Source organism: Rhineura floridana, chromosome 4 (assembly GCF_030035675.1).
Source record: "Rhineura floridana isolate rRhiFlo1 chromosome 4, rRhiFlo1.hap2, whole genome shotgun sequence".
In the NCBI taxonomy this organism is placed as follows: Eukaryota; Metazoa; Chordata; class Lepidosauria; order Squamata; family Rhineuridae; genus Rhineura; species Rhineura floridana.
Genome location: NC_084483.1, coordinates 184,391,452 through 184,407,046, shown reverse-complemented (window position 1 = coordinate 184,407,046; position 15,595 = coordinate 184,391,452). Strand labels below are relative to the sequence as shown.

Here is a 15,595-nt window from a genome sequence, read left to right as displayed (position 1 = left end):
AGTGTTTTGCTTGCCCCTTCCCAATGGTGGGTAGCCTTTTTCGTTTCTGTTGATGGATTCATTCCTTTGGAGGTAATCTGCTGAAGTCTGCATGCTGGTGATGGACAGAGCCAGAGACCAGAGAGTTTTGGATTAACTAATCTGAAACAAAGATTGCCCTGCTTCAATTTTTACCATGGCTACATCAGATTAAAATTCCCAATCCAATGCAGGTCTACTGAGATGTAAACCACTGAGTTTAATAGGGTTACTCTCATGGAGGTGTGTATGTGTGGAAACAAGGATTTATTTATTTGTTTAAAATGTACAACAGGCCAATACAGCTACTGATCTGGAAAGCAAGTGAAAGCAATTCCCTTCTGATTTTAGTGTGTTATACACACACATACATATAGACAGAAGAAGCCTACCAACTTCTTTTACAACCAAAGGAAAAAAAGGTTTTCATTTTTTTAAAAATTGTCTTTTGTAATGCCTAGCGGCTTAAACAATAAATACTGAATTCAACTCAACCCCCTTCTCTCCATTAACAGTTAGTAAGAAAACACACATTTCAAGTCACCACCATTAAGAATGCACCAGGAAACACGACAAAGGAGCTCAGTTCCAGCTGCCCTGCCTCACAAAGGATGAAGTAGAGCTAATGAAAGTACAGAATTAAACAGTTCAAGTACAGAATCATCTTAGGTCACAGCCACATCGCGCATGTTCAGCCTTCTCATACCACTCTAAGAGTCATGAAAAACGGAAATGGACTGCCTTCAAGTAGAACCCGACTTATGGCGACGCTATGAATAGGGATTTCATGGTAAGCAGTATTCAGAGGGGGCTTCCCATTGCCTCCCAGTCCCTCTGAGGCTAGTCCTCCCCAGCTGGCTAGGGCCTGCTCAGCTTGCCACAGCTGCACAAGCCAGCCCCTTCCTTGTCCGCAACTGCCAGCTGGGGGGCAACTGGGCTGGTTGGGACTATGCAGCTTGCCCACGGCTGCACAGGTAGCAGGGCACATAACCCCTGAGCCACTCCCTGTGGAGGTGATCTTTAGCTGGCCCTTGACACCCAAGAGACACGAGCGGGGATTTGAACTCACAGACTGGATTCTCAGCCAGGCTCTCCTTTCTCCAAAGAATCCTGGGAACTATAGTTTGTTAAAGGTCTATAGTTTGTTAAGGGTACAGACAAAAGCTAACCAGACTGAGGTCCCATCTGCAATATACATTTAAAGCAGTATTATACCACTGTAAACAGTCATGGGTTCCCCCAAAGAACCCTGGAACTGTAGTCTGTGAAGGGTGCTGAAAGTTCTTATTCCCCCCCTATTCCCCTCACAGAGCTACAGTTTCCAGAGTGCTTCAGCAATAGATCCCTCTCTCCCAGGGAACTCTGGGAATTGCAGCTCTGAGAGGGGAATAGGGGGCTCCTAAGAACTCTCAGCACCCTTAACAAACTAGTTTCCAGGATTGTTTGAAGAAAGGACTGTTAAAGTGGTTTAAGATTGCTTTAAATGTATAGTGTGGATGTGACCTCCAAAAGATAGGGCTTCGGGCTTTTCAGTCTAGTTTAAAATAAAAAATTAAAAAGGATAACTGAAGAGGAACAGAAATACATAAAATCATAAGTTGCTGTTCTTAATATAAAAATGCCTGTATACTGCAATTTCATTTTAAAAAATCAAAGCAGTTTACAACAATTATATATGTACAATAAAAACCACACACAATTTTTTTAAAAAATTTCAGAACATCAGCTAACTATTACAGGAAAAAAACCCCATAATTGTATGCAATAAGCCAGGTGACATAGAAAGGCTTCCAGCAAACATTCAAAGGTTAAAATAGAAGGCGCCTGCTGAATCTTTGTTGGAAGAGCATTCCACAGGACTGGGCTGATAACACTAAAAGCTCGATTTCATGTGCCTTGCTTTGTTAGAGAACATTAATTTTTCTTTCAAAATACAAAACTTTTTGAGATCATCCAATGAGATAGGTAAGAACTGAAGTAGGTTTCAAGAGGAGCAAACATTCACAGAACACAATTAACTTCTAAACGTTACTGTTACTGAATGTTGTGACAGCCACTGATGGCATAAAAAATTAAAAAGATCAATTTGCAGAGGCTACTAGCTATTAACAGCCAAAGATGCAAACTTTGTGTACAAGAGACAGTAAATCTCTGTCTGACTTCTGACATGCAAGCCATTCAGGACATGGTAATTCCTATGTTTGGATGCCTTCACTCTTTCTACCCCACTTATTATATCCAGCAAAAACATTATCTTTTCTGGGTGGAGAGCACAAGAAAATCTAAAAGTAACCTCCAACTACAAATTAGATTTGTTGCCAGAGTACATAGTCTTCAGGCTGCTGTGAGGCTGAAGACAATGGTTTCAAGAGAGCTGAGAGTTATTTGAGAGAGGCATTGCTTCCTGTGATGTATATACTTAATTCTTTTGTTCCTCGTTCACCTCTGATCAAATAGGCTTTGCAAGTTTTTGAAACAATACAAGAGCCTGCAAAACCCATTTGATCAGAGCAGACTCTCTCAGAAGTCCAGAGAGGCCCAGGCCAGTTCCAGCTTTTGAGGCTCATAGCCATTTAAAAAATGACATCACACAAAAACAAAATTAGACATAAAAAAAGAGTGAGTGGTTTGTTTATATAATCAGCTGAACTGAGAGGGCAGGTTGTTTTACAATCAATCTCTCTTCCCTCTGGGAATGATAGCTCTCTGATGGGAGTATGGGTCTCCTTTTTTTTTTTTTCAATAATTTTTATTCAAATTTTCATAAAACATACAAGACAAAATCATAAAACATTCAAAGACAAAAAACAAAATCAAAAATAGTTAAACAAAAAGAAAAAAAGAAAAAAAAATAAAAATAAAAAATAAAGAGTAAAATATTGACTTCCCATTTGTCAAAGATCAAATCAGTTATAAGTCTATAATATATAGCAATCCTGTCTCTTAAGTCATATTATAAAATCACTTTCCTCCAGTAGTTATCTTACTTAATCATCAAATCTCATAAACATTACTTTATTCTTTCCACAAAAAGTCAAAGAGAGATTTCAATTCTTTAAGAAATATATCTATCAATTTTTTTTTTCCAGATAAGCATATCGATTAATCCATCTCATTACTAATTATGATAATCTTATTGTCATAACCATAGTCAAAATAAACATTTCAATTAATCCATCACATCAGAATCTGTTAGGTTCAGTAATTTCAGTAGCCATTGTTCTATTATCTCTATTAGTTCCATTTTCCATCTTCCATCTTCAGTAGTCTTGTTAAGTCCAGTAATTTCAATATCCAATCTTCCATTATCAGTATTCCATAATAATCTTGCTGTCAAAGCCATAGTCATATAGTAAGAGTCTGATGGGAATTACCTCTATCCCAAATATTTTCTTGCCATCCATTCTAAATAGGTTGCTGAAATACTGCTGTAAAATCATATCTCTGTTCTTTTTTTCAAAATACACTGGGTCATCTCTTAAAAGTTTTTCCATTGTCACATGGCTGCAGTTAATTCCATAGATTTTCTCTATATTGGGCTCCATCACATCATTCCAGTCCAGAAGATAATCCATGCCATTGATAACTTTATCTCTAGAATCTTCATTAATTTCTTCAGAGATAACATTGAGTTCCAAACAATAGATTTTATTTCTAAAGTCCATAGACTCCAAATCTTGTTCCTGTTCCACGTTTGTTCCAATCTCCGGGATCTCCTCTCTCACAGGGACCCCTATTCCAGTCTCCAGGGTCTCCTCTCTCACAGGGACCCCTGTTCCAATCTCCGGGGTCTCCTCTCTCACAGGGACCCCTTCCAGGGTCACCTCTCTCACAGGGACCCTTATATCTTTAATCTCCTGCTTCATTTTACTCAATTCAATTTTCGTTATCTCAATCTCATCCATTATTTTCTGAAACATAGTTATTTCCAGATTCTCAGCCACTTTCTTAATTGCCATTTTAAAAGAAAAATATAGGAAAACCACTTCTTATTTCAGCAACAATTGGGTTAATACTCCAAACTTGGTGACATCACAGTATAAACAGAGCAGACAGCCTTATCTCTCCAATAGTTAAGTAAACAAAATGCAGTTCCCAGGATCGAAACAATTAATGGCAATCGTCAAGAAACAGATTCGTCAAAATAAAATAGACCAAAAAGAGAGTAGTCTCAAAACAGTATAATATTTTTCAAAATAAAAATCTGGAATAGAAATCCCTCTTCTGTGTGTATCTTTAGAATGCAAATCCAGGACAGCTTTTTGCAACAAAAACAGAGATAAGCTATTAATTAGTGCGTAGCAGAGAGAAGTTACGGCTCCCCAGTGAGATGTCAAAAACCGATCAATCTGGCAAATCTCTTTTAAACAGCAACAATTTAAGTCAAGTAAAAGAAAAATATAGAAAGAAGGGTGCTTGCCTGTTAATGCGTTCTCTCTTAGAAGATAAGATGAACGTTCGCTTTAACAGATAGAGCTTGCTGTTGAAAATCCGTCCCACCTTCGTCGGCTGGACCTCGTCCCATAAATTAATGAGATCTGGTCGTCCCAACAAAAATAGGCTTTGAGGTTAATCTCTTCGTTTCTCCCTACCCGGGAGAAGTTTAATCAGTCAAAAAAAAAGAAAAAACTGACTGATATATCTGAATAAGCTTCTTTTGAGGCAGGAGCCCGTCTCAAAAGCAGGCACAGGCTAAGTCACCCTTCCCGGAAGTCGGGAGTATGGGTCTCCTAACAACTCTCAGCACTCTTCATAAACTACAATTCCCAGGATGCTCTGGGGGAAGCCATGACTGTTTAAAATGGTATCGCAATGTTTTAAATGTGGGGCCTACGTTGAAAAGATCCACTGACATGACTTTCTATCCATATGCCCAGGTTTTTAAAATGAAAGTATACACTATCATTAGTCATTGAATGGCATAAATGCTGGGCGGACAGGAATGCTGTATCAGCTGTGGGGCACTGGGATCCAGAGGCAAGTCAGGGAAACTACGTTATGTTGATTTCCAGAAACAGCTACAAGCAGAAGTGGAGAAGAAAGGGAGGAGATAACTAACTCTGTTGCTCAAGTCAGCCAAACTCATACCAGTGGTGGAAGAGCATGCCCCCTTAAAGAAGAAGCTGTAGCTCAGTGGTAGGGCGCTTGTTCTGCATGCAGGAGTCTGCAGGTTCACTCCCCTGCAACTTCAAGTACGCCAGAGAAAGACTACAGCCTTGGAGAGTTACTCCCAGTCAGTGCAGAGCAGGGGTTAGTAGTCTGCTGGATGTTGCTGGTCTACAGCTTTCATTATCACTGACCATTAGCCATGCTGGCTGGGGCTGATGGGAGTTGGAATCCAACAACATCTAGACGGACCAATTGCCAGTCTCAGTATAAATTGGTTTCTAATGTTCCCTTTAAGCAAAAGTTCCATCCCTGATCAAGACAACACCCTGTTCCTCCAGCTCCATGCCAAGAAAAACACAGATCAAGAAAATTGTCCAACCTGTATAAATCAAACAAATTGAAGACAACTGCACAATTCTCTCATTTTGCATAGTTTATTCTCCACCTCTCTCTCTTTAAACAGTTCTGCATAATTTATCTTGATGTTTCCAGTCAAGCTATGCACTGTCTCCATGGTTAGAGGCAGTATGCTTCCAAATACCAGTTCCTGGAAACCACAGGAGGGGAGAGTGCTCTTGCTCTCAGGTCCTGTTTGCAGGCTTCCCATGGGCATCTGTTTGGTCAGTGTGTGAGAACAGGATGCTGGATTAGACGGGCCACTGGCCTGATCTAGCAGGCTCTTCTTATGTTCCTCGTCTCAGATTTCAGCAAGGATTGCTCACACATTCAAACAGAACTTGACTTAGTCATAAGGACTAGAAACATAGTTTCCTCTTTTTAAACCAGAAAACCAAGATATGGAGGACAGTGGATTTTTGGGCAGCAATTAATATCAGATTTTGTGCTTTGTCTGATCTCTCTCAGAATCAGGGAGAAAGCTACAGTCAGTGTGGTGTTCTCCAGATGTTGTTGGCCATGCTGGCTGGGTCTCCTAGCAGTTGCAGTTCAACAACATCTGGAGACTATTACCTGTGGGCTACAGCTCCTGCCCACCCACTGACAAATAAATAAGTGCATACAATGCCCCCGACAAATTCAGATTCTCAGAAGTTCAAACTGGGTCCTGATCCAGAAAACAATTCCCCATAAAACCCTGACTGCATTTGTGTAGGCAGGCATAATGCACAGACAAAGATTCAACTGACTTTCTTGCTCGGAGGGAGGAGTGGGCTTTTTGAGGCATGAAAAATATTTGAAGAACTTGAGTGGAGAGAGTGGATGCGAAAGGGGAGGCTGGCGCAGTGCAACGAAACAGCCCACAAAATGAAGTCATGTTAAAAGCACACCCATGTATTCCTTTGGCTGGGAAATGGAGTGGTCTACGGGCAGAGTAGCCTTAGAAATTGGAGGGTGAACAGTCTCAGCTGTTTTCCTACATTGGATGGAAAGGACCCTGGAGCACCACAGTGCTGGAGAGAGAAAGATTCTGGAGACAGAGCTCGGCTGAGGATGTTTGGCTATCTTTAATATTTTATTTGTTAACTGTATTAATTTTTATTTTTATTTCCCTCCTTTGTTAAATTTGTAAATAAATTATTAATAAGATATGCTTTGGAACCCCTTGCTTATTGACAACAGGGAGACACCCTCACTATAGATGCCCACTGAAAGTTTTATTTCATCAAATCTAGCCAGACATATGATTCAGTTATATATATTTATCATTTCAGAAATATAATGTTGATTTTATCTGCATTTTACTGATAATTATTTTATGTATACCTGTTTAACGGTTTTGCTCATTTTACCTGTGTTTTCTTGATAATTTCATTTTATCTGTGTCTTCTTGATAATTTTATTATGCACACCATTTTCAAGTTTTCAGATTAAGCAGTCTATCCATTTTTCTTAATAAATAAAACATGTACCTTAACAGTGTCCAGACTGAGATGGCAGATATAGATGGGTTTCTTCAGTCTACAATTGCCTTTGCCTTTTAATTACAGAAGATGTGCCCAGTAGTGTTTAATGTATGTATGTTTAAAGGCTGCCTTGCAACTTCAAATGTCAGCTTGGACAAAACACATATGACACCATGGGGTTCAGGAGACTTTACAGCCATTAGACACGCTGTGCAAAGATCCCTTTTTTAAACATCATTCTTTTCTCCGATTACACATATCAGAAAAGGGCAACATCTCCCACTGAGAGCGGAGAAATAAAGTTTGTCCAGTTACTTGGTGACTCATTTCGTTTGGCCGAGGAAGATACTGCAGATCCCCACATTTCAGCATCTGTTGAGACTGGGAGTAAAACTACAGGCTATCTACACCTTGTTCCTCGCTCCCACTCCTCCCATGAACAGGTTCCACGTTGCTCATCTGCTGTGCCCACTGGCCTGTGTGTGCTGTTGTGTAACACCAGATTGGTACACAATAAGACCACACTCTGACTCATCCATGATTTGATCATGGATGAGGGTGCCGATTTGGTGTGTATTACTGAGACCTGGGTGGGTGAGCTGGGAGGAATTGAGCTGACCCAGCTTTGCCCACATGGATACTCAGTGCAACACCAGCACAAGCTGCAGAGACGGGGCGGGGGGGAGTTGCTGTAGTCTACAGAGCTTCCATTTGTGTCACCGGGAAACCACTCTGTCTTGGAGCTGGTTGTGAGGGCCTGCACCTGGTGTCAGGCCAAGGAGACATAAACTAGGGTTGCTGCTAGCGGACAGTCCACCCTGCTGCCCAGCAGCTTCTCTGACCAAGCTGGTGGAGGCCATCTCAGCTGTGGTATTGCCCAGACCAATAGTCCTGGGTGATTTCATTGTCCATGCTGAGGCTGCCTCTAGTGTTCTGGCTCAGGACTTCATGGCCTCCATGATGACCATGGGGATGTCTCAAGTTGTCACCAGTCCGACACATAGGGCAGGGCACACCCTCAACTTGGTTTTTGCTCCAGATGGAGGAAGGGGTGTTCTGGAGATGGGTGGTGGTGGATGTCACCCCATTGTCATGGTCAGACTACTCCCTGGTGAAGTTTAGACTTATGGCTCCAATCCTCCCCTGCAGGGGTGGTGGACAGATTAAGATGGCCTGCCCCTGGAGACTAATAGAATCGACTATATTCCTGAATGCCCTGGGGGAGTTCCCAGTAGACAGAGCAGGGCTAAGTTCAAGGTTCTGGTTTTGGTGTACAGAGCCGTATACAGCTTGGGACCAGGATACCTGAAACATTATCTTACCCTGCATATACCCAGTCAGTCACTGCTCTCTGCAGGTATGGGTCTCCTGTAGATACCATCTTATCAGAAGGTCCATTGAGCACAACAAAGGAAGTGGACCTTTGGTGTTGTGGCACCTATCCTTTGGAATTCTCTCCCCTTAAACATTAGACAAGCACCATCTCTGTTATCTTTTCAGCACCTCATGAAGACCTTCCTCTTTCAACAAGCATTTCACGTAGAGACCTTATCCCAGTCTGTGTCTGTGTTGGAATTGCTTTTTAAGATGTTTTTAAAGTTTTTTTTAAAGATGTTTTTAATGTGTTTTAAAGATGTTTTGTTTTAATATATTTTAAAGTCTGTTTTTAAGATGTTTTAGAGTGCTTTTGTTTGCCACCCTGGACTCCTACTGGGAGGAAGGACGGGATGTAAACAAAATAAAATAATAATAATAATAATAAAAACTTATACCCATCTCACACTTCAGCATCTCTCTATAAAACAGTAAGAACAAGAACTCTGAGCTCAACTCCTGATGTAATTGTGTGATTCCTTAACATGCTGAGAGTTGTTAAGAGACCCCTATTCCTCTCACAGAGCTACAATTCCCAGAGTTCCCTGGCAAGAGGGATTGATTATTAAACCACTATGGGAACTGTAGCTCTGTGAGAGGGAATAAAGGTCTCCTAACTCTCCGCACCTTTAACAAACTACAGTTCCCAGAATCATTTGAGAAAGGCCATTACTGCTTTAAATGGATAAATGTTGAAAGTCTCGTAACAGACTGACAATTATCACAGTAATTTAAAAATGTGTTGTACAGTAATACCTCAGTTAACAAAGTAGATGCATTCCTGCACATTACTTCTTTAACAGAAACTTTGGTACCAGAGGTAGGAATAACATGGAAAGAACAGGGATAGGTTCCTACACCACAAAAGAAGAGCAGGTCAACATATTGCAGCAAACCTTTTATTCAAAATGAACAATACATATGTCTGAAATGAAGCAACCAGGTCAAGTAAGCCTTGCATGCTTGAAGGCTTCATACACTCAAGCAAGCAGGCAAGGGGCAGCCACCACTACCACCCTGTGCTTGGTCTCTCTCTCTCTTTCTCTGCCATCCTCCCCTGCACTCGAGCAGACATGTCTGCAGTAAACATTACTTCTGCAGAGCTTGGAAAAGTTACTTTTTTGAACTATAACTCCCATCAGCCCCAGCCAGCATGGCCACTGGATTGGGCTGATGGGAGTTGTAGTTCAAAAAAGTAACTTTTCCAAGCTCTGCTTCTAGGGCACCCGAAGCACTGTTTACTGCAGAGGCGCCTGCACCACTTGGCAAGGAGCACCATTCCAGCCATGTGTGAGAGAGCCGCCTGCAGCAGCCACCTTCCAGTAGACAAGGAGCCAACATTCTGACTATGTCAAAGTGTGCATCCCCCACACCCCTGCACCCAAAAAAGACTTTGTTAAAAGGAGCTTCTTTCCTGGAGGATGTGTTGACTGAAGTATTACTGTATTTTCTTGTAATCTGGAATCATGAGCCATGTTTTCCAAGGTGTTGGATGAAAAACTAGAAATCAACATGTTCCGAAGCTTATTGAGGGATGAGGTTGAGGAAGAGCAGCACCCTAGAACTGCTCATGGCCCCTGGGCCCCTGGTAGATGCCCAACACTGCTGACTCCTTTTCTCAACCCTACCCTTGAAGTAGTGAAGGAAGAAAAGAGGGGAAATCCACTCATCCCTAGTCATGCAATTCCCCCAGATTTGACTAATCATTCCTCAGAGGAGTCAGCTCAGGAGTCAGTCTAAAGTGGTTGGGTCCTTTGGGAGTCAGCATAAAACTAGAAGCATGCCCTGGTTGCAGAAATGATGACTAATTATGGCACTGTTCCTGTCCCCCTCCAAGTGACACCAGACAGTGGAAATCGCTCTCTCCCCAGCACCCTCTCCTCCAGTTTTCTTCTAAGACCTGTTCTGAACATACCTTTTTTATGACACAGTGATGACATTAAACAAACAAAGGGTTCCTCCTGACCATCACTATTTTACAGGAGGGATTCAAGTGCATGCCAGAAATTTAGGGTTGTGCAATTAAAGATTAAACCACTGTTTTTCAACCTTGGATCCCCAGATGTAGTTGGATTACAACTTCCCATCATCCCTGGCCATTGGCTAAAATGGCCGGGAGATTATGGAGATGTAGTCTAACAACATCTAGGGACCCAAGGCTGAAGAACACTGGATTAAAGCACTCTGTCACTCTAGTGCAACAAATCCACTTTAAAAAACAAACCACTGACTTTTTGCCATTAGGAAAGTTACAGAGAAATGCAGTGAAAAGTGTGGGGTGAACTAACGATTAGCAGGAAGACATATAAGCACCCCACTAGGAAATCAAGACAAATGCTCATTGTCATATCACCATCCCGCAAATTGGTATCAATAAGTCTGGACATTGTCTAACCTCCGCACATGCTCCAGGCAAGCAAATCAAGATGAATGCTCAATAAATAGTTCATCTGGATGAGCCTCAAGGAGCTACAAGTTGGGGCAAGGAAATGTAATTGAGATCAGAAAAGATCAAATGCTCTGAAGGACCATATCTGGGTTTTGTGATTGCTACACTGTGAACCAGCTGTTGCTCTCACAGCTTATGGCAAGGAATCATAAGAGAAGGCTCTCAATCAGAACCATCTGTTTTTAGAAGAAGAAGCAAAAATAGATATTGGTCAGAGCTGCCAAAGGAAGCCAACCTTCATGTTGTGAAGGGTAGCCATTAGTGCTGCTAAAAAGGGTGTCTGGGAAAGGCTCATATGTACTCAAGGCTGTTTCTTTGTGAAGGGCAGAGTCCCAGTTATGGATCCATTTTATCATCTCTTTCCACAACAGTGCTCACTAATGAGAGCCTGCAAAATCCTTCTGCAGGATGAATAGACCACTCTTCTCTTTTAATCTTTCTTTTTAAAAGCTAGATTTTATTTATATATTTATTATTTGATTTATATCCTGCCCTTCCTCCCAGCAGGAGCTTAGACTTTCAAAGTTATTTTTTAAGGTGCTAAGGAAAGGACATGCCATGGATTGTTTTCTTTTTTGATAAAAAAAGAGTATATAATTTTCTGCATTTTAAAAATGGAATGGTGTAATGTTTCTAAAGGTTTGAGACAAATAAAGATATAGTCAGAGGCTATGGAAAACCTTAAAAAACTGGGAGAAGAAGCAGGGCACTGTGCTTTTAAAGATATGCAAAATTTGGTACCAACATTAAATAAATTCTGCAACAGGGAAATCTGAAACCTGCTGCTGTTTCAAGTCATGCAGATTACTAATTTATTCTGCTTTCATTTTTTTAAAAAAAAACGATTTCACAAAATTTATTCTGCTTCTGAGAGCCAAGGAGTTAAGTCAAGCACGAAAGCACCACCCACCAGCTACTGACTGAAGACTCAATTCAGCAAAACATTGTTAGTGCTAGCCATTAATGTAGAACCTGAACCATATGCTAAGCTTCCAAACAAGCCTCATTCACACATTGATTGTGTTATGGGGGTCCACATGCAGCGGCGTCACTAGCGGGAGTGCGGGGGGGTGCGGACCTCCAGTGCGCTCCCTCCCAGGGGCATGGATGAGGTGGCTGGGGTTGTGTGTGCACGCGCGTGCATGCACACTTGAGGCCAGCCACCCTGTCCATGCCCCTGGGAGGGCACGCGCCGGAGGGGCACCCAGCCGGAGAAGGCCTGGGAACGCTGGCGCGCCTCCCTCACCCCACTGACACTGCTCCCGGTCTCGCCCACCCGGCCGCCCGCCTCCGAGGAGGAGTTGGAGCAGCCTTGCCGGGCAACGGCGCGGGGCGGCTCTGGGTGCCACCCCCTCATGGTGACACCCGGGTGCGGGCCGCACCCTCCGCACCCCGGTAGTGACGCCCCTGTCCACATGTTGAAAAAGGCAGCAGGGCAACACCATGTCCCCTGTCCCTGACATCGTGCACTGAGTGTGAACACTGGAGCCATTGGAATGCCTACAAACATAGACCTCTGTGCACATAGGCTCTTCCATGGGACCTGTGTGGTTAAGGCACCTTCAGTCACATCCATGCACATAGCCACATAACATTATTGCATCAACACATTCATCCCACAGTTCCTGACTGGATGGGATCACTCTAGGAAGGTGAAAGCTCTAACCCAAGGGTCACTGACGTGGCACCCAGGGCTGCCAGTGTGCTCACCACTACTTCCTATGGCAGCCATAAAAGATCTCAATAAATGTCCCCTCAAAAATCCACAATGCACAAGACACTACCTGCTCTTCCTGCTCTATCACTCTTTGCACAGCCTCAGCTTCTCCTACCCATGCCCCCACAGCAGCCAGTTTGTATGAGGTCATGTCCTCACAGCAGTTATCTTGTGGCACCCACAGCACTTTCTCAAAATTCCCACTGGCCCAAAAAGATTGGCGACCCCTGCTCTAACAAGGGAGGAGGGCTCAGAAAGGACAGCAGATAGGGGAAACAAAGAAGATGCTCAGAGTTCTAGTTTCCAGTGAACCCTTTGATACCACATGTGAGAGGCGAATGGGGGAACAAACCTGCCAGAGCAACCAGCTGCAAGGAGGCAAGGCAATGCAGGGGTGAGTTGCTGGAGCAACAAACTGTGGGAACAGCGAGAGGCAGTAAAGAACGAGAAGGGAAAGCACTGCTCTCCTGCCCACTCCTTTTACTTTAAAGTAAGGCCGGTCCCACCTCACTGCATCTGTGAACAGGAGGATGTACAAAAGGAAGAATGCTATTTCCCAGCATCACGTCTAATTTATCCCAAATACAGGGATGGCTAGACAAGGGAGACTAGTCAAACTTCTAAGGACTTTCCAAAGTTGCTACACACCAAAAATGGGGAACCTGTACAGGACTGAGGCCAAATGCAGCCCTCCAAGATTCTCTGTCTGGCCCTCAAGAATTTCTCCAGGCCACTCTCCCCTCACCTCCCGCTCCACACCCTCCTCGAGTGCTTTTGCCTGGCTGGAATGTGACCTTGAGCTATGATAATGCTTCTCGCTTGCCCAGATGGAGGATGCAGAGATGTGTGATTCCTTCCTGATCACAGGTAGGTAATTTTGTTTGCCACAGATGATTGGAGGTTTACCAGATTGTCGTAGACTCAGTTTGCCGTCTTTAAAATGGAAATCATAGTGACCGTGACTGACTGCACTGAGTTATCAAGAGAGTGAATGCAGTGCTTTGTAAATGAATATGAACCATAGAAAGTGGACAAATAGCAACAAAATTATCTGGCAGTACTAGGAGAATTACTCCACAGTTACAGGTTTCATAATCCTCCTGGAACATCACTCAGTTTTGGTGACAGAGAGAGAAAACACAGTGTCCACCTCTGGGAGGCATTAACTGTGGAAACCCTTGTCATTAAAGAGTGGCACTTTCCATCCACTTCCTAGAAATAGGAACTAGTTGCTACAGCTGCAGAATGAAATATGCTTCCTCTGATCACCAAGTGTGCTGGCTATTTTCTGCTCCATGGAGTCCATGTGCGCACACACACACCTGCACATAACCTCCTATACTTTGTCAATAGCCAGAAACTATTGTAGAAATTTCCTCCAAGATTTTGAGCAGGGAGCTAATCTCCAAACAAGCATAGCCTGTTATACGTGCATCTTTTCACATCATTTTAGATGGCTACAACAGCACTTGGCATTCCCAAGAAAGGACGTAAGGTACACTGTTTCATTTGTTTCACAGTTGTTTGTCCCATGTTTTGGCATACAGCCCCAAGGCTGCCTATAATACTAAAACATTTAAGACATAAACAGCTGGTTTACATGATATGGCTCCTGCTGGGAGGAAGGGCGGGATATAGATCAGATAATAAATAAATAAAAATAAAATACGGTATACCAAACTATTTCTTAGGCCCCATCTGCACTATACATTTAAAGCAGTATTATAACACTTAAAACAGTCATGGCTTCCCCCAAAGAATCCTGGTAACTGTAGTTTGTAAAGGGCGCTGAGAGTTATTAGGAGACCCCTATTCCCCATAGCAATGGAGGCTGGTGGCTCCGATGTCAGTGGGGCAGTGAATCCGCTACAGGTTTTAGTCTGAATTTTCAAGGAGCTCCTTCAACATTTGGACTAAAACCTGGAGCATATTCACTGCACCGCTGGCATTGGAGCCACCAGCCTCCACTGCCTCACAGAACTACAATTCCCAGAGTTCCCTGGAAAGAAGGATTGAAGAAAGATTGACTGTTAAACCACACTGGGAATTGTAGCTCTGTGAGGGAAACAGAGGTCTTCTAATAACTCTCAGCACACTTAACGAACTACAGTTACCAGGATTCTTTGGGGGAAGTCATGACAGTTTCAATGGGACAACCCTATGAACGATTTTATCTTTAGAGAATAATGAGTGAACTGCTTTTTAAGGCAAGGCTTTAAAAATATTGTTTTAGCTGCACCTTACTCCCTCAAAATAGTTTCTAATAACTATGGAAGAAAATCTACAATATTGATGTTAACTATCCCTACATACTTGTAATTATTATTTGAATACAGCTTTTACATAAATAGCATTTTCTCAGAGTAGTAAAGTACATTTAGAACTGATAAGAAAATTAAGTATCATTATCCTACATACTCATTCCTCAAGTGTGGATCCTTATGTAACAAACAGCACCATCCATATACAGAGGGAGGCATTGATAGGCGTGGAGGAACCTCAAGGTTTGCAGAAATACAAAAACCTTTAGAAAAAGAACAAGGGATGGGGGAGGATGGAGTATGCTTAGTAAGTATGGATGACTATTGGTGGGGGATAGGAAACCAGGTTGGGGAAAGAATGGAATAGAGTATTTCAAAAGAGGGCATGGCTGGCTACAGCCCTGAGGAATTTTCCCCACACCCTCATGGCTTCAGTATTTTGCAAGTTTACAATATTCACTAAGACCCTGGAAAATATTTCTGAGGAGGGGTTCTCTAGTTTGGGAACCAAAATCAAAAAAGCCTACCAACCTAACCTCTGAAGGTGGGAGTACTCAGGGAAGAACTTTGGTTAATTATCTAGTATGGTGTCAGGTTCATACAGGAGAAAGTGGCTCTTCTGATATTATTACTATAATCTGTTCAACCTGCTTCTTACAAGGAAGACTTAGCATCAGCATCGCTATTGTTATTCTACTACTACTACTACTACTACTTTTGATCTGCAAAACTTGCACTTGTGCAAGTGCCACACAAAGTCAATTCTGCATTTGTAAGGAGTCATTCCTTTAGTGCAGAGCTTGGA

The 15,595-nt window shown here is 42.6% G+C and overlaps 1 protein-coding gene across 2 annotated transcripts in view; it reads right to left on the bottom strand.

Annotated features, from left to right (window-relative positions):
* The window catches only part of RHOQ (ras homolog family member Q), a 38,434-nt gene that overhangs the window by 13,493 nt on the left and 9,346 nt on the right, over positions 1-15,595 (bottom strand). The window lies entirely within an intron of this gene.